General features: G+C 43.9%; 1 protein-coding gene across 1 annotated transcript in view; it reads right to left on the bottom strand.

Annotated features, from left to right (window-relative positions):
• Positions 1 to 22,711, bottom strand: part of LOC110487725 (dystrophin-related protein 2) — a 230,300-nt gene extending 207,589 nt beyond the window's left edge. The window contains exon 1 of the mRNA XM_036942883.2: positions 22,134 to 22,711. The gene's annotated coding sequence lies outside the window, so the exon portion shown is untranslated. The remainder of the gene's footprint in view (positions 1 to 22,133) is intronic.
• Between the last annotated feature and the right edge of the window lie 508 nt (positions 22,712 to 23,219).

Here is a 23,219-nt window from a genome sequence, read left to right as displayed (position 1 = left end):
GGAGAATGGGGCGCCGGGCAGTGTCGGGCGGACCACATGCGTTTGATCACCGCAGTCAGCCTCCATCCCTCTTAATCCATCCGAGGCGTCTCCCCATGTCCCTTTTTTACAAGTTCAGAGCTAGCGCTTTGCCCATTACCACCTCAGGCTGAGGCTGCCCTTCTCTGGACTAACCTGACATTCAGTCGCTATTTAGAGCCATTAGGCCACCAAGGTCAGAAATTAACTTACATTTTCACAGCTTCGGGCTGCACTGTTCTTTTTCTGTGTCTAGTTGTTTTGTCAGCAGACTCCACACAGAGCATTAAATTGCTTATTAGCCTGGGCGTGTGGTCCATTATAAAGCTGGAAAGGGAAAGTAGGGACGAAAGCAGGGACATTCAAGTCGGCGTTTTAGTTATCGTTTGTGCAGCAGCTTTTAATTAGGAATTTTCTGGGAAACCTGCGGGAAACGAATGGAGGCCAATCTGTTTTACTGAGGTAGAGATGGGTGAAAGAGCCTAGAGATGCCATTTTAATCTAATCTAAGATCGATTTTTATAGGATAACGACTTGGGATAGCCAATGACAACTGACAGCAGAATATTAACCAGCAGTGAGAATCTCGGAGGCTCCACCAGTGTTAATTTGATAGAAACGTCCAGGCTCATACATTTCCTGATGGAGTTGAAGTGGAGGAAATCAGAATGAGCGGGGCAAAGACAGGCGGGTGAGCCGAGAGGCCAAACTGCTCTAAACAAGCCTTCAAAACATCAAAGGAAAATCACCCATCTTCAATTTCAACAACACTTAGAAGCAGCATCGCTGTGAAAAACCAAGTGTAATTTTCAAGAGATTATATGTGTGAAAATGCATTACGAAAGGTGGAAAAGACAGAGGAACAATTGAATGGTTACAAATTGAAGATGATAACTAAGCATCTTGGGGTTAAAGCTGGAATCTGTAGCGGTGAAACTGCCACGTCCGATTGTGATATTACAACAACAACAAAGACGTTACATCAAACAATGAACACTTTTTCTCCTTCTGACATCATTGCACATCGTTGCATGTGCGACAGAAGAGCAGGTACAGGATTTTATTTGTACCACGATGCGAGATGCTAATTTCCTAAAAACAAAAACAATAACAAATGTGCCTGGGAGGCGGCCAGTGGCGGCCAATAACTCAATACCACTTTCTTCAACAGCAGCTTGCTTTCTCCAAGTAATGTTTTTAATGGGTTTTCATCTTTTGTCCATTGATTGGATTTATAAAGCACTTTTTCTAGATGCTTAACATTGTATGGGGGCGTCTACCATGGGGCAATGCCACGTTGGGATTTTCCTCGACCAGAGGAAAGAGTGCCCCTACTGGCCATCCAACACCCCTTTCAGAAGTGCCTGGTTTTCCATCCCGGTGAGGTACCAACCAGGATCAAACCTGCTTAGCTGCAGAGGCAAGCCAGCAGTGGGACATTTCTGTTAGATACATCCTTCAATGTCAATAAAACAAGCCTGCTTTATCCTTTTCTTCTTCTGTTTTTTGTTTCCATCTTGTTGCAGTCTACTGACAAACTGAGAGACAACATTATGTACTTAATGAAACAGGGACAAACTCAGGGAGGTGAAGCATATGGAATTCATGGGGGGATCTTCAATGGGCGGTAGAGAGATACAAGACATGTCTGATAAAGACAGAGAAGGAGACACTCATAGACAGCCTTCACCAAAAATATAGTAGCTGTGGTCTGATTTCTCAAGAGAAAATCAGAGCAGTGTTTTATAGTCTTTTACTGTGGAACCTTTCTTACATAATGTGATACAATTTTAGCGTCACAGTCTGTTTCATGCGGGGTTCATTATGCTGTTTTAGTTGGTTCATTAACAATAATGCCTGAAAATGAACTGGAATTTAACTGTACTTTGAAATGAACTCCTGGCACAAGTTTTGCTCCTACAGAGAGCCCTTAGAGTAGAACACTCAGACAGAGTAGAACACATAGTCTACTCACAATTCATTTTACAGTAAAATCATTGTCCTTCGAGCAATATCCGTGGAACTAAGTCCAAGTGTCACTTTCCAGGGAGGTAGGCTCCGGCTGTAAATTAATTTCAATTTTCCACTCACAAATTCTAGAGCAGGCTATAGCTCAAATCAAAAAAACTGTAAGAAAGACATTGAGTTTAAGTAATAATACATTCAGTATAAACAGGAAAAGAAAACAAAAAAGAAGTGGGCTTCCACACCTGACCTCCCATCCAATTCCCACAACCCCGCCAACTTGTCTTCAATGTGCTGTAGCCACACAAGAAAGTAGTCCCAGCATGTATGACACCACCGTACATTGTCCATTGTTCACTAATTGCTGTGTCATCACTGTGTAAATGTACTTGACCATAGGCAATATAATTAGAACAACGTCAATGCTCAGCAATAATAGTCATATTGTTGCTGGTGCCCAAACATGAGGGGATGTCCTCATCATTGTCTTATGCTGAAGCCAGCATCATATTGGCGGCAGGTAACCTAGTGGTTAGAGCGTTGGACTAGTAACTGGAAGGTTGCAAGATTGAATCCCCGAGCTGACAAGGTAAAAATCTGTTGTTCTACCCCTGAACAAAGCAGTTAACCCACTGTTCCTAGACTGTCATTGAAAATAAGAATTTGTTCTTAACTGACTTGCCTAGTTAAAAATAAAATTAATACCCATAGGCTAGGCTGCAGGATTGTGCATGGATAGCATACCTGAATAATGTCATGGGGTACCATCTGCTGGCTTGTCCCCTTGTGTGTTGGGTTTGATGTGCTTCTCAAAGAAGTCTTGTGCTACCTTGGCAGTGGAAAACGTGCATGTTCTGTTCTGTTCAGGAAGGTCAAGATGAGTTTTGCCAGGTGGATGAGGTTTAGCTTGGGTAGCGGGGATCTCACCTCGTTGTAGGTCTCCCTCTGTTTTAGCAGTTCAGCACTCAGTTCTGGGTAGATGCTGATCCTCTTCCCTGCATAGGTCAGACCCCTGGATTCCGTTGCAAGGCGAACAATTCACTACTTGACTTTAAAGCTGTGGCTCTGTACAATCATACAGTGAGAGCCGTAAGCCAGCCAGCTTTTCTCGGACTAAAGATCATAGCAATGAGCAGTAGAGAGGCTGAGGCCCACTAGCCAGCTCCCTAGAACACTACTCCTCATTCACATATCCGTGAAATGTCAGCCTTTTCAGCACGCTCGTGAAAAGTGAGCTGTAAACTCGCCTTGACCTCGGGCGGAAAAATGACAAAAATGCCTTGTCATTTCCACGCTGTGAAGAACAAACTAATCTGTGGCGTGTGGCTGCACCACAAGCCCTTGCCTCAGCCACAACCTAGAGAGAGAGAGGGAGAAACACAGAGAGAGGGAGAGAAAGGAGAGAAAGACCGAAAGAGGGAGAAAGAGAGAAAGAGGCAGAGTAATGGGACGAACGAGAGGGAGACGGGATGAAAGAGAGAGAGAGAGAAAAAGAGAAAGAGGGAGAGAGGATGAAAGAGAGAGGGAGTGTGGCGGTCCTTATTAAATTCGACCAACATTTATTCCAAATGTTAATTTCATTGCGCTATCAGGGCAGTTCCAGGGGTGAGAAATGAAGGCATAGCAGGAACAAATTGCTTTCATGTACAGAGAGCATTCCCCCTGGATGGCAGCGTGCAGGACGCGTCTCCTCTAATTAAATTCCTCCCATTGTATTTAAAACCATATGATGTAATTAGAACATTTAGTTCCATTTAATACACCCACATTTTTCCCCCTCCCCTCCTCAATTCCAAAATGCAATTACATTTGGGTTTGATGCGGTGTCCCTGAGTCCTTGTCAAGAGAGTTGCTATAGAGATGACCATCAGGATAGAGCCTGTGCCAGGCAATCCTTCAATGTTGCACACACACACCCACGCTCTCCCTCGCTAACTGTTTTCACTGCCCTCACCTGCACACACACACTTTCCATCGGTCTCTACCACAATGTCTGCACAAATGCAGACATACACACACACACTATTTTCAATCAGACACTGGCCAATAGGGTCTGAGCTTAGACGGCCACCTTTATCATCATCATGAGCAGTACGCACCTGAATAAAGGCACATGACTAAAGACGTCAGCATCCTTCAGTTCGGCTGGCGCCAAGCCAAACTCGGCTGGGCAAACCCAACGAGTGTCCTTGCATAATCCCTTAAAACAAATTTCTTTGAAAAATGAGAAAAACGCGGCAATAGTACTGTTTGTCCATTTTGAGCCGCCGTAACCAGTATACACTTCCTCAAAATAGTCAGAATTCATCTAAAATAACTCAATACATCTGTCATTAATTTTGGCGCATTTTTACATCTAAGATGTTTGGTTCATTACTACTCAATGGAAAAATGTACATGAAAACGAGTCGTCTCTCGTTGAATGACAACCAACATTTTATTGAAGAATCTCTACTGTTGACCAATCACCGATTTCGGCTTGCCTCGAGAAAAAATGTAGTGTGCCCGAACAGCCGAAAAAAACGTCACAAAATGTCTTCATAATATATGCAGAAACGGTTTTGGCTGGGAAGCATGTGGACGCCTTAACACTTCCCTCTCGACAACTCCCTACATCCCTCTCCACTTCCCTACCTCCCTCTCCACCTCCCTACCTCCCTCTCCACATCCCTACCTCCCTCTCCACATCCCTACCTCCCTCTCCACGTCCCTACCTCCCTCTCCACGTCCCTACCTCCCTCTCCACGTCCCTACCTCCCTCTCCACGTCCCTACCTCCCTCTCCACATCCCTACCTCCCTCTCCGCCTCCCTCTTCCCTCTCCACCACCCCTCACCACCTCCCCATCTCCCTCTCCACCTCCCTAACTCCCTCTCCCTACCGCCCTCTCCCCCTCCCTCTTCCCTCTCCACCTCCCTACCTCCCTCTCCATGTCCCTACCTCCCTCTCCGCCTCCCTCTTCCCTCTCCACCACCCCTCACCATCTCCCTCTCCACCTCTCTACCTCCCTCTCCACCTCCCTCTTCATCTACTCAAAGGAACTCTGGAGCTCTGTCAGAGTGACCACTGGGTTCTTGGTCACCTCCCTGACCAAGGCCCTTCTCCCCCGATTGCTCAGTTTGGCCGGGCGGACAGCTCTAGGAAGAGTCTTGGTAGTTCCAAACTTCTTCCATTTAAGAATGATGGGGGCCACTGTGTTCTTGGGGACCTTCAATGCTGCAGAAATGTTTTGGTACCCTTCCCCAGATATGCACCTCAACACAGTCCTGTCTCGGAGCTCTACGGACAATTCTTTCGATCTCATGGCTTAGTTTTTGCTCTGACTTGCACTGTCAACTGTGGGACCCTATATAGACAGGTGTGTGCCTTTCCAAATCATGTCCAATCAATTACCATAGATGAACGCCAATCAAGTTGTAGAAACATCTCAAGGATAATCAATGGAAACAGGAAGCACCTGAGCTAAATTTCAAACAAACAAAGGGTCTGAATAGTTATGTAAATAGGTATCTGTTTTTTATTTTGCATAAATATGCAAACATTTCAAAAAACCTGTTTTCAATTCATCATTATGGGGTATTGTATGTAGATTGATTAAGAAATATTTGTATTTAAACCATTTTAGGATAAGGCTGTAACATAACAAAATGTGGAAAATGTCAAGGGGTCTGAATACTTTCCGAATGCACTGTACTTCCCCTACCTCCCTCTCCTCTCTCTTTAATTTCCTCTCCACCTCCCTCTACCCACTTCCCTCCCTCCTCACCTCTCTCTGCGCCCTCCCCACCTCCCTCCTCTCCCTCCCACCCTCCTCACTTCTCTCTCCACCCTCCCCACCTCCCTCCCTCTCCGCATCTCTCTCAACACCTCTAGCTGAGCTGCTGCCATAGGTGCCATCTTGAGCTGACTCCTTTATATGGCTTTCAGAGGACATGCCAACAGAAATCAATGCCAATGTGATGGCCCTTACTGTATCACCGTCGTTAAGTCTCTTTTCTCTCTGGCTGAATGGAGTGCATCCCACCTTAGTTAATTACTTTGGCCTGGGCAACAACATCAGAAGACCTCATTCCTTGGTATCCATCGCCATACCAATGGTAACCCCAAACCACACCCATGTCAACAATAACCACCCACTGCATATACAAAACAACAATGCAACCCTTAATTTACAGTAGCAAATTCGGTTTTATATCTGGTACAGGCAACCTAAAGCTGAAATGTGGGGGGATTTTAAATATTAAAGATCATTTCACAAATCCAATTCTTTATTTTGTACTTTTCTTTATTCATGCTTTCCCAATCAATAGCAAAGATGATCCCTGCAGTCACTGACAGTCTGTGTGGTATCGAGGTCACAGATTTTTAGCTAGGCTGGTCTTTGTATCATGCCAAGTGTATGCATTGGTTTTATATAATGCTGGGATAAGCCATGGGTTCTCAGTGTGTGTGAGTACACAGCTGTCTTAGTCTAAGCACGACCTCCCAATGCATCCGGGGCTCTATTCAAATTCACAGCGTGTTGCTTGCAAAGTAAAATAACAAAGACCATTACAAACATCACTATAACGACGCGCCACTGGTGCCTTCAGAACACCTTATTTGCTTGTAAGTGAAGCAAAGAATTCAAAGGTTTATACCGCCGTGGCGCCCGCACTTCCAAGATCTTCCAGTCGATCTAATATTCATAAATCCTAAAGAGGCCTTGGGTTGAAACAATTGCCTTTTTCACTCTGCGTGTTAAATTGACGAAAAGAGAAATAGCATTAAGGAAGCCTTGCAAATGTAATGACCTTGGAGATGGTTGCTAATAAAAGGCATGCTAACAAAGCCGTTGACGCTGGGCCTACTGACTAGCCTTTGCTTGAAGCTGTTCTGTGTTCCTGTGAAGGAAAGCTGTATACCTGTGCATTTCAGGAGACAACACCAGAGCTTTTTCTCACTCAATCTGGGTGCTATGCAGGCTAACAACAGGGAGTGGGGCATGTTAATGTGAGCCTGACGACGCATCTTATTAGTGGGCCACATTGTGTGTGGGGCGGGAGGGGTTTTGTGTGCGTGTGTGTGTGTGTGTGTGTGTATTTGTGTTGATTGTTAATAATCTGTCATGTGTGGGCAATGTTCTACCTTCTAACAGATTACTTATGGTGATTCTCTTCTTTGCTGTCAAGACTGGCCCAGAAATATACATTTAATGTCATTATTTTCTCCCCTTTCAACTATCAGCCCACAGAACAGACAAGCCAGGGAAGGCTGCACTGGCATGGCTGACATGAAAGGCCTCATTCCCTCGAGAGACCGGTCAACACAACAGCCCTCTCTCTGACTGAATGCACCTATTCCCTGACCCTGCAGGACACTAAACTTCTAAAGCCCCGCGCGCCAAGGACAGTGGGGCACGCACGACTTGTTGTGGGGGGTGGGGGGGGTGGGGGGGGGGGGGGTGAACAGCTTACTCGCTTTTCATTTTGACACACAAAGCTGACTCTTTTCTGTCACCAAAGGGACCTTTCCAAATCACGCCAGAGCCCATACGGCGATCATCTGCAACCCCCTCGGAGTCAGCCTATTCCACTTCTGACCAGAGGCGAGCGCCCAACTACACCTCCTGCTGTCGGCCCATTGAAATCGTGGCAGTCGCAACACGCACACACAACGGCACTTCTGTGGAAACAGTCACAGGGAAATTACACCTCCACTGTTAACACTCTTATTTTCTTCCTGAAACCCCTCTGTGTTGTGGCTCCACAAGCAGGACAGCAATGGGACATCACTGCATACCAAGGGAAGGCCACAATTCAAATGGGGAGAGCATGTTCCACTGGATGAGCAGGCATGTGGCCATACTCATAGGCAAGGAAGGTGGGGTGGGGGGGGGGGGGGGGGGGGGGGGTTAAAAGCAGGCCCGCTATGAGATTGGCTGTTGTAATCTGGGCTGAGGAAATGGCTGACATTTCAATATCTTGGCTGACATTTCAAAGGTGTACATGAGTATTGGGTTTGGTATTGTAATCCACCAGGACACATGCAGACTCACTATCAACTTGACGGCTCTCAGGTAACTACATACAAAGATTCACTAAAACCAGCGCAAACTTTGGTTTCGAATCGTGACTTTCTGGTTTGTCTGCCAGGTGACTTGTCCCCGTAATCAATCTACACACAATACCCCATAATGACAATGCAAAAACAGGTTTGTAGACATTTCTGCACATTTATAAAAATAAAAAATAAACTGAAGTGTCACATTTACATGTATTCAGACCCTTTACTCAGTAATTTGTTGAAGCACCTTTGGCAGCGATTATAGCCTTGAGTCTCCTCTGGTATTAATCTTTGAAGCTTGGCTCACCTATATTTGGGGAGTTTCTCTCATTCTTCTCTGCAGATACTCTCAAGCTCTTCCGGGTTGGATGGGAAGCATCGCTGCACAGCTGTTTTCAGGTCTCTCCAGATATGTTCGATCGAGTTCAAGTCCGGGCTTTGGCTGGGCCACTCATAGACATTCAGAGACTTGTCCCAAAGCCACTCCTGCATTGTCTTGGCTGTGTGCTCAGGGTCGTTGTACTGTTGGAAGGTGAAGCTTCGGCCCAGTCTGAGGTCCTGAGCACTCTGGAGCAGGTTTTCATAAGGATCTCTCTGTACTCTGCTCCCTTAATCTTTCTCTCCATCCTGACTAGTCTCCCAGTCCCTGCCTCTGAAAAACATCCCCACAGCATGATGCTGTCACCACGCTTCACCATAGGGATGGTGCCAGGTTTCCTCCAGATGTGACGCTTGGCATTCAGGCCAAAGAGTTCAATCTTGGTTTCATCAGACCAGATAATCTTGGTTCTCCTTTAGGGGCTTTTAGGGGCCTTTTGGCAAACTTCAAGCGGGCTGACATGTACCTTTTACTGAGGACTGGCTTCCGTCTGGCCACCCTACCATAAAGGCCTAATTGGTGGAATGCTGCGGAGATGGTTGTCTTTCTGGAAGGTACTTCCATCTACTCAAAGGAGCTCTGGAGCTCTGTCAGAGTGACCACTGGGTTTTTGGTCACCTCCCTGACAAAGGCCCTTCTCCCCCAATTGCTCAGTTTGACCAGATGGCCAGTTCTAGGAAGAGTCTTGGGGGTTCCAACCTTCTTCCATTTAAGAATGATGAATAATGTGAATGTGTTAAGAATGTGTTCTTGGCCTCCCGGGTGGTGCAGTGGTTAAGGGTGCTGTACTGCAGCGCCAGCTGTGCCATCAGAGTCCCTGGGTTCGCGCCCAGGCTCTGTCGTAACCGGCCGCTACCCGGGAGGTCCGTGGGGCGACGCACAATTGGCCTAGCGTCGTCCGGGTTAGGGAGGGCTTGGTCGGTAGGGATGTCCTTGTGTCATCCAAGGTTGCCATGTGCGCTGGATGCGCGCTATGTTAGGAAGCAGTGCGGCTGGTTGGGTTGTGTATCGGAGGACGCATGACTTTCAACCTTCGTCTCTCCCGAGCCCGTACGGGAGTTGTATCGATGAGACAAGATAGTAGCTACTACAACAATTGGATACCATGAAATTGGGGAGAAAAAGGGGTAAAAATTCAAAAAAATAAAAATAAATTTAAAAAAATAATAATGTGTTCTTGGGGACCTTCAATGCTGCAGAAATGTTTTGTTACCCTTCCCCAGATCTGTGCCTCGACACAATCCTGTCTCGGAGCTCTACGGACAATTCCTTCGACCTCATGTTTTGGTTTCTGCTCTGACCTGCACTGTCAATTGTGGGACCTTATATAGACAGGTGTGTGCCTTTCCAAATCATGTCCAATCAATTGAATTTACCACAGGTGGACTCCAATCAAGTTGAAGAAACATATCAGGATCCACCTGAGCTCAATTTCGAGTCTCATAGCAAGGGTCTGAATACTTATGTAAATAAGGTATTTCAGTTTTTATTTTTAACACATTTGCAAACAGTCCCTATAAACCAGTTTTTGCTTTCTCATTATGGGGTGTTGTGTGTAGATTGATGAAGGGGGCAAAAAATATAATCCATTTTAGATTACGTCTGTAACGTAACAAAATGTGGATAAAGTCAATAGGTCTGAATACTTTTCGAATGCACTGTTATGCTTTCTGTGTGAGACAAGAAAAGCCAGTGGTAACCCAGCCTTGGGAGAGCCCTCTGGTCTCATCAAATCCATAATAATGACAGTGGTGTAAAGTACTTAAGTAAAATTACTTTAAAGTACTACTCAAAGTCGTTTTTTGGGGAATCTGTACTTTACTATTTACAACTTTGACAACTTTTACTTTTACTTCACTATATACTTCACTACACTCTGTAAATTTTCCCTGACACCCAAAATACTTACATTTTTTTAAACATTTTGAATGCTTAGCAGGACAGGAAACTGGTCCAATTCACACACGTATCAAGAGAACACCCCTGGTAATTCCTACTGCCTCTGATCTGGCGGACTCACTAAACACAAATGCTTTGTTTGTAAATTATGTCTGAGCCTTGGAGTGTGTCCCTAGCTATCAGTAAATTTAAGGAATTTGAAATTATTTATACTTATACTTTTGATTCTGAAGTATATTTTAGCAACTACATTTGTTACTTAAGTATATTTAAAATACAATTATTTAAGACTTTTACTCAAGTAGTATTTTACTGGGTGACTTTAACAATTACTTGAGTCATTTTCTATTACGGTATCTTTACTTTTACTCAAGTATGACAATGTGGTACTTTTTCCACCACTGAACACTGATGCTCCCAGCCTCCATGCCCTCACTCTGTCTATGAGGTTCTGGAGGGGTGTGTGTGTGTGTGTGTTCATTTGTGACCCCACCACTGTCTCTAGTCCTTTCTGCAGTCCCATAGTCTCAAACCGCTCCAGCATCCCCATAGTCTCAAACCACTCCAGCGTCCCCATAGTCTCAAACCGCTCCAGCATCCCCATAGTCTCAAACCGCTCCAGCATCCCCATAGTCTCAAACCGCTCCAGCATCCCCATAGTCTCAAACCGCTCCAGCATCCCCATAGTCTCAAACCACTCCAGCGTCCCCATAGTCTCAAACCGCTCCAGCATCCCCATAGTCTCAAACCGCTCCAGCATCCCCATTCAGCCACTGCTGCCGTTACTCCTCATCTCTCCTGTCCCTCCGCACCCAAAGCACTGGAGTCTCCACCTGGACAGCCTAAGGGTCCGGTGTGATGCAGATGAGCTTTCTCATGCTAGAGTGGGCGTCACCCACACATATTGTATGGCTACACTATAACCTCAGCCAAACCTGACTCACACTGTTAAATATTTTTTCTCAGACACACAAATGCGCGCAAGCACACATACACACTAATAATAACCTCAGTCAAACGTGTAGTACACACAACTCACTTCTATAATTAATATATCTGGACCACAATAGAGTGGTAGTGTGAAACAAGTCCTGCTATATCTCTGTTCTGTACTAGTGTATGCAAGGCAATGGATAAGGGCTGCTAGTCTGAATTTGTGAGTTTTGATGTTAAGGCTACTAGCTATGGCAGACGTGATCAGAGTAGAGGAGAAGGGAATAACAACAAGGCATTCAGATACTGGCAGCCATGACAGAGTTAGATAAACACTCAGGTGCTATTGAGGTCACCGTTCTCCCTACCTGCGTCTGGGCCATCAATTTCAGTTCAGCTCTCTGGTCCTCTACTGATTAAACAGACGTGATTGAGGCCACAGATCAATACCAAGTTTGGGCTATTGTTAGAGGAAGTTATTTCCATTAAGGCAACAGACGAGATCTAAGGATACCAGAGCTGTTTGAAGCTTTTCCCACTCCATAGGAGATCTAAGATGAACAAAATTTTAACAAGGCATGGTTTGTTGACCCATAAATGCAAGGCATTCTCTGTGTGTTATTCAACCAAAAGTTTATTTTTATTTATTTTATTTTTATTTAACTTTTATTTAACTAGACAAGTCAGTTAAGAACAAATTCTTATTTACAATAACGGCCTAGGTTAACGAAGCTAATTCACGTTGGCTATGTTAGACACTGTTGTTGCTGGAGGACAGTTCCATGTGTTTGGAATTCCCTAGAGATAAGCACTCAATTAGTAGTTCCTCCCCAACAACTGCTTGTAAATACCATTAATAACGATAAGCAGGCAGCCCACCGGATGGGGATTAATAAATGAATCATAAACAATCTGATTGAAAGGAGTCCTTGTGGGTGTTATGCTTAGACAGAGCATATCCTAAATATTCACCACAGTACATTTTAGAAACATACTCATATTGGTTACAGTTTTTATAGAGTCGTATCTGTCAGATGAACACAATTGTTGGATGTCATTAAGGATGTTCAAAAACCTTCACTTTTAAGTGTATTCCTAAAGAACACCTTCAGTTGCAGGGATTTGTCTGCCATTGAAAGTCCAAACACTGTAAAAAATAAAAAAAATGTTTAAAATAAATATATATAATCTTTGAGAACTAATCATCATCAAATTAAAAGATAGACCCGTCAGGCAGAATTGAAAATCGGCAAAACAATTAATTTAGTAGTATTGATTAGGTTTTTATGCTTAAAAAAAGATTAGGTTTTTATGCCCATTGCCACGCCCCCCACGCCCCCTTTAACGTGCCCATTGCCACACCCCCTGCCCCCCCTTTGCTTTTGCTTTTACATGGATGCATCACAAACAATTAAAAACATATTCTTCTTAGAGACAAACTAACACGGTTATGTTTATTGATGGCTGAGTAGGTGGATGGAGAGGTCAGCTATAGATTTGTTTCCCTCTGACAATTTCGCTATGATATATAAAACGGCTGGATACCAGTAAATATCATCCTGCAGTACACCAATACAAAATAAACTGCTATACTGCCACAAATACTCATAATTGACGTTTGCCAGAGACAATGTCTATTTTGATGAAGAGATAATGGTTGTTTTAATACAAATACACCCAGAATCCCTAGCACAATGAGGATGGAGAGCTTCCTACCACTGTGGGCTTTGTCAAGTTCATATTCATTGGTTTAAACATGACTCACTGCCTCCACACTGAGACAGATAGAGAGAGCGAGAGAGCACTCGGAGGAGATGGGCTCTAAAAATAAAGACCAGGCATGATTAGCATTCCCTCACATACTGTACATCTACATGGCTGCCTGCTACTGAGGCAGCCAGCCACAGCCACAGCACCAAGTAGAATTAGGCAGATTGTTCCATATTAGCCCCTCTCAGGAGGGAGCTTTGCTGCACACAACACAGACAACCCATTAGGCGGATCACATCCCCAATGTCACTCACGTCGGGTTTATAGGTGTGAAACTCTGTGACAGGGAAAAAGGATTTGTTCTGTGTTTTACGGAGATTGATTTTGTTGGGAGCCGAGGCCTAGCATCCGCTTCCTTTCTCAAAGGTCAAAGTGATTGTGACGATCTCGCAAAGGTCAGGCCATTGCAATAATCGTCCAGCTGAATTGTTGGGATTTGCTCCAGCACATTTCTCCCAGGCCTGCGGTCCCTAATTCCGGTCGAAAGACCCAAACTGAAACGGTTGGCAGAAGCACAGAAGGTCAGAGCCCTACAAAAAAGGAGGGTTTAACATCAAGAGTGCAATCTGCCAGTGTAAAACTTTATTGGAAAGGCCTGAATAAAGATCAGCTTGAACTCTCTCACTTCACTGTTTCCATAGGAACAATAACTAAGAAGGCAGCCCTCTCTCACGCAAGCTAAATTGATGAGGAGGTAGTTGAGGAAGTAGGTAAATGAGGTAGGAGGTAGATGAGGAAGTAAACGCTGTAAAAGTGCATCTATGCCGACAAAGTAATTTAGAGAAAAACTACTATGACACATGCCTGGGTACTAGAATCTTGCTCTATTAAACTTGTAAATATGAGTGCAAATGTTCGATTATTTTAGTATTGCCCTGGGCACTCTGCCAAGTTTGAAATGTAACAAATGACCTACATCTTAATCATAAGAAAACTAATCCAAATCTAACGATAAGATATGCGAGTATAATCCTAGATTTGCTGGGTTTAACTCCATGTAAATGTGTTTGATTTACATTTATGCAAATGTGCTTGATTCAAGTATCTCCAGAAAGGCCTTACTAAATATATAATAAGAAGACACTTCTATTTAACTTTACATGCTATGGCAATTAGGCTGTTCTGTCACGAGCAGCAGCAGCAAGTGCACTCAACAAGCCCTATACACACACTAACTACACAGCAGGCCCTCATTGGTCCACAGGAACTGACCTAGACCTAGTCTGCCTGCCCTAGACACACTACCCAGCAGTCAGGCATATCACATCTCCCCTGCTATGTGAGTTACAACAACCCCCCACCCTGCACCTGATAAGAGAGCATCATGATTTAAATGAAAGCTGCCCCTTTCCTGCGCCGCTGTCCCCGAGACAAACCATGTAATGAGATATGCCACTAATGGAGAAAGCGCTCCCATGCAGCACCAAATAAAAGCAGACAGATTTAATTACAGCCTGCCAGACTGACCTTTTCCCTTTGATAAATCATACAGCCGGAGAGGCTAGGGAGGCTGCCATTAGGGCATGTGGATGTAGGACGCCCAGGCTTGAAAAACAATCTCTTCCTGGGATCTGGGGCTGTTGTATCGACCAACCGGCCCGGTCTCCGGCACACAGGCAGTCAGGCAGAGCCACAGAACAGCCATATTAACACTCCACCTGTTTAGCTAAAACAATCTAGAAATAATTTTATTTATTGGGGAGGTTGCCGATTTTGCATATTAGCTCCAAAATTGCAGGTGTTTCAGCCTAGCTGTAACAAGGGCACTGAGAGTCAAGAAGAAAGTTCAGGGAGTGAGTGCTTTAATAAATAAACACAAGTAAATACAAAACAAGAAACGCAAACAACTCCTGGGGAAGGAACCAAAGGGAGTGACATATATAGGGAAGTTAATCAGGGAGGTGATAGAGTCCAGGTGAGTCTGATGACGCGCAGGTGCGCGTAACGATGGTGACAGGTGTGTGCCATAACGAGCAGCCTGGTGACCTAGAGGCCGGAAAGGGAGCACACGTGACACTAGCTCAGTGGTTTCTGTGATTGTGGGGCAGCCAGCGAAAAGGGGGTTCGTAATGTTCTCTAGTTGCGCCGTGACTGGCTCAGTGTTCTGTCACTCATGGGGAAACTACGTCACCGCAAAATCTACAGGTAGAGCTGGAAAATTCAAGCCCCTTGGGAGCTGCCATAGATTTACATTAGAAATGCCCATCCAAGAAGGCTCAAGGTCATTGGCCACAGAGAAACTGATTTCAAATCACATTATATCCACCATAGCTTTGGTTAGACTGATCATGTCAACATCATACTTTCAAAATCTTAGCTAGCAAGCTAGACAAGGAGTCATCATCAAGCATCAAGTAGGCAATCTACTGGAAAATCCTTTTCAATCCTTGTCATACTGTATGAAGAGAAATTATAGATAAAATGTATCAGTGCTCATCGGCCATTGGACATAAACATTACACTACAAGTTAAAAATCGCATATTCAACAATGAGTGCTGCAGCCCCGGGTTCGATCCCAGGCTGTGTCACAGCCGGCTGTGCCAGGGAGACCCATGAGGTGGCGCACAATTGACCCAGTGTGTCAAGAAGCAGTGCGGCTTGGCTCTCAACCTTTGCCGAGTCCGTAGGGGAGTTTCAGCGATGAGACAAGATCTTAACTGCCAATTGGATATCACGAAAAAGGGAGTAACACCATGGGCCAGAAAGGTTTGAATACATTGGCCATGCTGTCAATCCAGCATGACTTCTGCAGTGTTCAAAACATCTGGAAACTATGATAAAACTAGCTCTGACTGGGAAAATATGGAAAATAATTTTGAACAGTCATCCAACTCGGAATTCCAAGTCGGGATATTGGGCCTCTTCTAGAGCCTACAAGCAGGACCACCGCGCCACCGTCCTGTTCAAGTGAGAACAGCACAACAAGGTGAGTCCACAAACGTCTTGTATGTTGCTGCATAAATTATGTAATATGCCAGGGAGATATGTCTACTGTAGCTAAGAAAGTAATACTAAGTGTTTGTTGTGATGTAAGCTGTTAGTAGCCCATGTGCCTCACCCTAATAATTTGGTCCCTTTTCCCCTCATAATTTAGCCTACTGTTCTGACTTGGTGGTGCACATGTAGCCTATAGCATGTTTTAGAGAAATGTAATCATTGAATATTGTAAGAGCTTTCATTGTCTGCTTATATGCCCCCTTTATTTATCCTATGGTTCTGACAGGGTGTACAGGGAGAATTCTGTAATTCTGGCCCATATTCTGAATTTTTTCGCAATACATTTCAAAAGTGCTGAACAAATAGTTATATTGACTGCGTCCAACCTAGCTCGCTCATTAATGTCTTAATCGAAATTACTGATTGCCTCTTATCCGCCTGTCGTCCACTTATGCCATAGTTTGTACATCTCAATTGTCAGCAGAAACCACATTTGTTTAAGCAAGTCAGCCATATCAGCTATGTTTTTTTAAGGCAGTAAATGAGGCTGAATTAACTGTTTCTCTGCCAGACAAGGCTCCACTGATATCCAGGTGTAGCAGTGGTAAAGATTCACTCCATGGTGATGAAAAGAAAGCTCTGCTGTTGGGACAGATTGATGTAGGCCCTTACAGTTTGTAGGCACCGTTTGTCACCGTTATAGTGCAATTAATGTATCGTTTAGTGTTGTGTTGTGTAGTGGCTTTGCTGGCATGCATCTACACATTTTTTGTTTTTTGTTTGCCCCAACAAGATTTACATGCTAAAATTGCCACTGATTAAAACAAAAATTATTCAGATGGAAAACTCACACAGTATCTATTTCAAACTTGCAGTGGGAGAGTGGGAGAGTGGGACACTGGCGCATTCCCTCTCTTTAGGGAGGTTAAACATTATCATTCAGCACACAGGATCGGTCCCTTGAGACTCAAGCCATGGCTCCTTCAGTAACTACTAAGGAGTCTGTAGTCTGTCTGCTAGGAGCTAATGTAGTCATAATGCTCTTTTTTGGGATATACCTTTCATACGCTCTCTCTGAAGAGGCCTTCAAAAGCAGGCTTTTTCAACTGCCATCTTCAAGGGATGGTGAGCCTTTCATTCTCACTTCATTATCTGCCGTCTTTGAATGGTGAGGTTCAATTCGGGAACCGATTCACTGAGCAAATGAAAGGCTGACGTATCCTGGGAATCCCACACACTTATCCCTTCCTCAACAATAGAACTTCCGGTCCTAACTCTACTCATCAGGATTCAGATCTAGGCTCATACAAAGACTGTGGCGACGAAATTGACCAACTCCACCAATTAAAATCTTGAAGATTTCAATCAGATTAAATCATTTCCATAGGCAGATTTTGCCAATCATGCGCGTAGATTGGGAGAGCATTACATAGCCTACTGTACCATCTGCCAGAGAACAATGGATGAAACTGCTTTATCAATTTCTGGAGAGACAGTAGCTCCTTTGAAGACATGCCAGAGATGGTTTCCTATGGCTCTCGCTCTCTCTCAAAACACACAGAGAGAGACACAAACCAGCACACTCAGTGTTTCACCTTCAAATCCTGAGTTATTTCAGATTTCTGATGAGTTCATCACCTTGTATGTGGAAAAGCACAAATTTCACATTGCCATAAACACTCCATCAGTCTCTAAAATGAAATGAAACTCTAGGACTCAATGCAATTATCCAAATCCGTCCCCTCCCACCTTCCGATCGCAAATGTTCAAAACAGTGCATGTAGGCCTCAGTTTCCCTCATGAAAACAAATCATGCAACAAAATTGCCCCCGTGTGAAGATGTAACAGTATAACTTTAGTCCGTCCCCTCGCCCCTACCCGGGCTCGAACCAGGGACCCTATGCACACATCAACAACAGTCACCCACAAAGCATCGTTACCCATCGCTCCACAAAAGCCGCGGCCCTTGCAGAGCAAGGGGAACCACTACTTCAAGGTCTCAGAGTGAGTGACGTCACCGATCGAAACGCTATTAGTGCACACCACCGCTAACTAGCTAGCCATTTCACATCGGTTACAAAGACCATGCATATTCAGATGTTGACACATCTCTTTGACTCGGTGCATAGCCTACCATCTGCATATTACCAATAGAATGCTCCATGTATATTAAGAAGCAGAGAGGAGAGAGGCGAGCCTCTACATAATAATGCAAGAGAGAGAGGGGGAGAGCAGAACAGAGCAGCGGACCAAACCCAACTTCAGGTCACGCCGCTAACCGTCAGACAAGACGAGCCACATTGAAAAGGCAGTTCACAACGCGGCTGCTTTAATTAGACCACATTAGCACATTACAAGATGTAAAGTGACCAACGCAGACACTAGTACTGACTGCCCTGACACAAGAAAGACTGCTAGTCGCAGATTAAACAAAGCTGATAGAAACAGTCACAAGGCTTTAAATATTCAGCAGAGTTTTGCCAACTAATAGGTCCCGGGAAACAAACGCAGAGAGAGACCATTAGGGCCTGAATAGATGTTGCTAGACGCAGAACTGGAGCTATTAAGACAAATTACAATGGGGCCACTGCAGTAGCCTAGCCTGGTAAAACCAGACTGCACTCACTTGTTTTAAACTTTAACCAGGCTAGCCGTAGTCTACACTAATGTTAATGACAATAGGTCTTGGGACTCCACACTGAATACCAAAAACAAGAGGATTCATTATACAGCCCTTCTTTACATATAGATTCGCGTCAGATGCACTTCTATAAACCGGCGGCAAAAAAATGCAGCATTAGATTAGTTTAAGCATTCCCGTTTTTGCTGATTAACAACTAATTTATACAATCTCTGTAGTGGAAATTACAAGGCCCAAGGCCAAAAATGGATTGGAGATATAATAAATTATTAATAACCGATGAAGGCCTAAATAATCATGCATTTATTTGAACCTTTACTCAACGCTTATGAAGTAATTGGGACTTATTTATTTGGGTTATTTTTAAAGCAGAATGAAAGAGAAACGTTTATCCAGGAAGGTAAGACATATGTTCACCCCCCTCTGTGTATTTACGCCATGGTAGAGACGAAAGGAAGGAAACCAAAGGCATGTGCATCAATATTGCTCTGGATGACAGGATTAAGAAACACATCACCTTGCTGTGTGAAGCTTAAACAGCACAGCAGAGCACAGCAGCCCGACAAGCTAGACAGAACGTATGACCTTTTTTGGAGCATGGCTCACAACGTCTGTGACAACTCCCCCCCCCCCCCCCCCCCCCTCTCCGTCACACCAGGAAATATAAAAATCACACACACCACCCACCTACAAACACCCTGTTCCTCCATAATAAGTAGGAGCGGTAGCCACCACACACTGAGCTTGGCTCTGTCAGCGGCTCAGAGAGCAAGGCCTGCAGTGCCAGGAAGTAAATAACAGGCATAAAGGTGTCGCCGGAGACAACCGGCAGACGCCAGGCCATTCAATGTTAATAGGAGAGCATCGGTTACCAGATTCAAAATAATAGCTCCCAGTCACCATGGTCAGGGTTAGGTACCCAAGGTGGGTTGGATTTATAGAGTTAGCAAATTACTTTTCCATCCCCCTCTATCCCTTCATTTCATCTCCTTCAGGCTGGGGTGAGGATGATGAAGAAGGGCCAATGGGTGATGGCTGATTGGGCTTCTCTGTACAGCTTGAGTGCATACACCATGTCTGGAGGACAAGGGAGCGTGCTCCGAGCTACAACAGCACCAAATCAAATCACATTTTATTTGTCACGTGCCGAATAAAACAGGTTATCGCAGATTGCTTACTTACAAGCCCTTAATTTAACCAACAGTGCAGTTCAAGAAATAGAGTTGAGAAAATACTTACTACATTAAATACAAATAAAAAGTAACAGTAGAATTACATAACAATAACGACGCTGTATTCAGGGGGCCCGGCAACGAGTGAATGTGCGGGGGTACAGGTTTGTCGAGATAATCTGTATATGTAGGTAGGGGTAAAGTGACTAAACAGCAAGTAGCAGTGTAAAAACAAAAAGTGTGTGGGGGGGGGGTCAATGTAAACCATCCCCTACAATCTGTGATTCTTCTGTGAGACTCACTTAACACTGGGATGGGAGCAGTTGGTATGGCTGTCTGGTGTGGCCCTTCTGTTTGATAGAGGGATTGTGATGACTGAAGACTGTGCCTTTATATCCAGTCCCCAGGCACTATAGGGTTTTCTGTACATTACTATGTGTAGGCTACATGCTGAGCCAGAGCCACAAAAAATAATTACTGGTAAATCACAGCCAACCTATAGGAGAGTAGCAGCGTGACTTCAATAGGTCGAGGCTGGTGTCATGCGTAATTACATCACAAAGACACTTTGACCTCTTGACTCCATTAGACACTTCTTAATCAAGACTGCTGTAGCCTATAAAAGGCATTTGGACAGGAAGGAGAAAATGACAGAGGAAAATGATTGGGGAAATTATTTTTTTCACGGAAGCACTAGAGTATTCGACTCAGGTAGAACAGAGACATCAAGCAAGAATATATAATGTCAGAGAGTAACAGTTGGTAGATTGCTCGTTCTTAACGCTCGGGCTAGAGTTCCTGAAGACCCTGGAAAGACTAAGGGGAACTGACATTTTCAGAACACTCTCCTGAATTAAAAGAGGGGAAAATAAAAGCTGGCGCCTCAGACACTCGTTGGCTCAGGCTGTGTCTACTACTACACCACCATATAAATATTGCAATACAAAAATACATGTTTAGGAAAGGAAAGCAGGCATACCTTAGGAGCACTGTGCATTGGGGTTGATTTAAAGATTACACACACTCTTACACGTGTCCAAACGCACAATAATCTACACATGAATGCACTATCACCATCGATAGGGCTGACAGTTTGTGTTTTATAAAGACAAATAGGAGCCATTGGAGGAATGATCAGGACAATTTGGAGATTTCCTGTAGAGATCAATCTAAACACAGATACCATAAGAGTGTGGAGAAAATGTATAGCATGTAAGTGAGAGGGAATGACAATGAAACAAGATTCTAAACCCTTTAACATGTTTCACATGGATACTGAGCCCCTTCAGCCAACATGAAAGTCTTTGCTACACTAATTGCAGATAAATGAACTATAGCATCAGAAAACCAGTTGTCTTCTGTTGGTCACACACTCTATTCACAACCATTCCCTCCCAGGAAGGATATATAATGTTTATTTATGGGCATTATTCTGTTATTTCGAAAGCAGCACATGGAGCTCAAAGACACTTGTATATGTTCATCTCACTGACTGAACTGCACTGCCATAAGCACGGCAAGCTGTGGGGCAGTAAGGAATATCAAATAATTATTCACAATGCAGCTTCATAAGAACCTTCAAATTCCTATTTATTAAGTACTGTCATCTAAAGTGGGGTAAAAATCGTTTGAATACAAACTGAGACAATCCTAGATTTTCCCTTTCAAGTAATTTCCCCGGAGTCACTGTCAACTTATGTTTCTTCACACTACAGTAAGACAGACTTCTTTACCTGTATCTTGAACCAAATGATGTATATCAAGCTCAACCTGTATCACTCAGCATCGGGAAGCTAATATCCCGATACCCAAGTAAGAATTCATACTCAATTTAGACTACAAATAACGAAAATACAACATGCCATGCAACTCTGCAATTCCGAATGACATGACATGACAAGACTGATCTTTGCATGCATTGGTACAGTGTTCACACATTTTGGCTTCTGGATGAGTCGTCCGCTGCGCCGGTTGCCAAAATCTTTAGTTGCGTACATAAAACCTTTCGCATTATCTCACGTAGAACCATGCCGAACAGAAAGCACGGTAAGTGTATTTAATATTATTTCAATCTATGCAACATTGTAGCCTACAATATACCAATATATCGAATATATTGTAGCGTTTTTATTCTGTCTGTTACTAAAAGCCTGGCAGCTCATCTAACCGGGACATCATCGCCAAACATCGGTCATTACAGCATTACGCCCCATTAAAACATTGATTGGTTTTCCACCAAAATACACAGCACAAGGAGCGAATATGTGGTATTATGTCAGTGACAAAGGTATTATAATGCGAAACACATTACTTGCGTTCATGGTCTAATTAAACACATTACATAAATTCATACTTAGGATGCATTGACTCTTACCTTTTTCTTGTCAAGAGATTTGGCACAGGTCGTCTCTCAAAGTGCCATGCAACAGCCTAATAGACTTGTATTGCAGACTGAAATACCCATCAACAGGGGGAAAGACGAAAAGTGCAGAGAGACTGGTGCGAAGATGAACATTTCAAACGGCAAACCATACTCCGGTCAGAGTAGCGCTGTAAAACTGGAGTCTCCTCTCATTGACGTTGACATCAGAGACCTGCTTAAGGTGGTCCTCTCGGCTATTCAAATCCTCCTTGGTGCATCAACAAAATTCTATAAACTATGTAATATGTTGAAAATCCATATCCACAAACAGCCATGAAAGGCTACTGCATTTGGAGTATCCGTGTCCTGTGATATAGTCTAATTAGGATACTGTATAAAGGATCTTATGCATTCAGGCAATGTTTTCAACCATTCAAAACAAGAGCCAAACAAAATAGATGCAGGATAGTTCCAGACACCCATGGAGACTATGTGGTGACAAGGGTCTCTTTAAATCAGCCCATTAACACAGCATTCATTTTAAAATATTCATCCCCTGTGAGTTGCCATCACTGCATGATAATAACTGTATTTGTTGAAAGGAATTCTAATATTAAAAGCACACAATTAAAAACAGGTTACAGGAGCTAATGCAAACTTTCACCTTTGAAATTGAGGTACTTAGTTTAAACAGCAGGAAATAGAGCCTGAGAGCCTGACACAGCAATGGTCTAATTATGATGGATTGGTGGACAGTCAGCAATGTATGTGAAATTGACCATTACATTGACATTGGTCTACTACTACGTTGAAAAAGAAAATAAGCAATGTGCTGAAATTATTGACTCAATAAATTGACACGAATACAGCTATAATACATGCAGTGTAAACACAGCAGACCTGTTAACCCCATTGTCAGTAATGGTGGTGCTCAGAGGGGAAAGTCTGTGGTGGCACAGTGAGAATGGAGGGTGTGTCTGGTTTCCCTGCACCCAGCATGTTCCAAGGTACTGTAGCTGGAGAGTGTATTAACTATCCAGATGGAACCCTCAATTAAGGGAAAATGTTGTTTTCCAGATGGTGGAGACAATCACTGCA

The sequence above is a fragment of the Oncorhynchus mykiss genome, chromosome 14 (assembly GCF_057628025.1).
Source record: "Oncorhynchus mykiss isolate SJ-2025 chromosome 14, ASM5762802v1, whole genome shotgun sequence".
NCBI classification, from domain to species: Eukaryota; Metazoa; Chordata; class Actinopteri; order Salmoniformes; family Salmonidae; genus Oncorhynchus; species Oncorhynchus mykiss.
The sequence above is the reverse complement of the archived record's forward strand: the minus strand, read 5'-3'. Positions and strand labels throughout refer to the sequence as shown.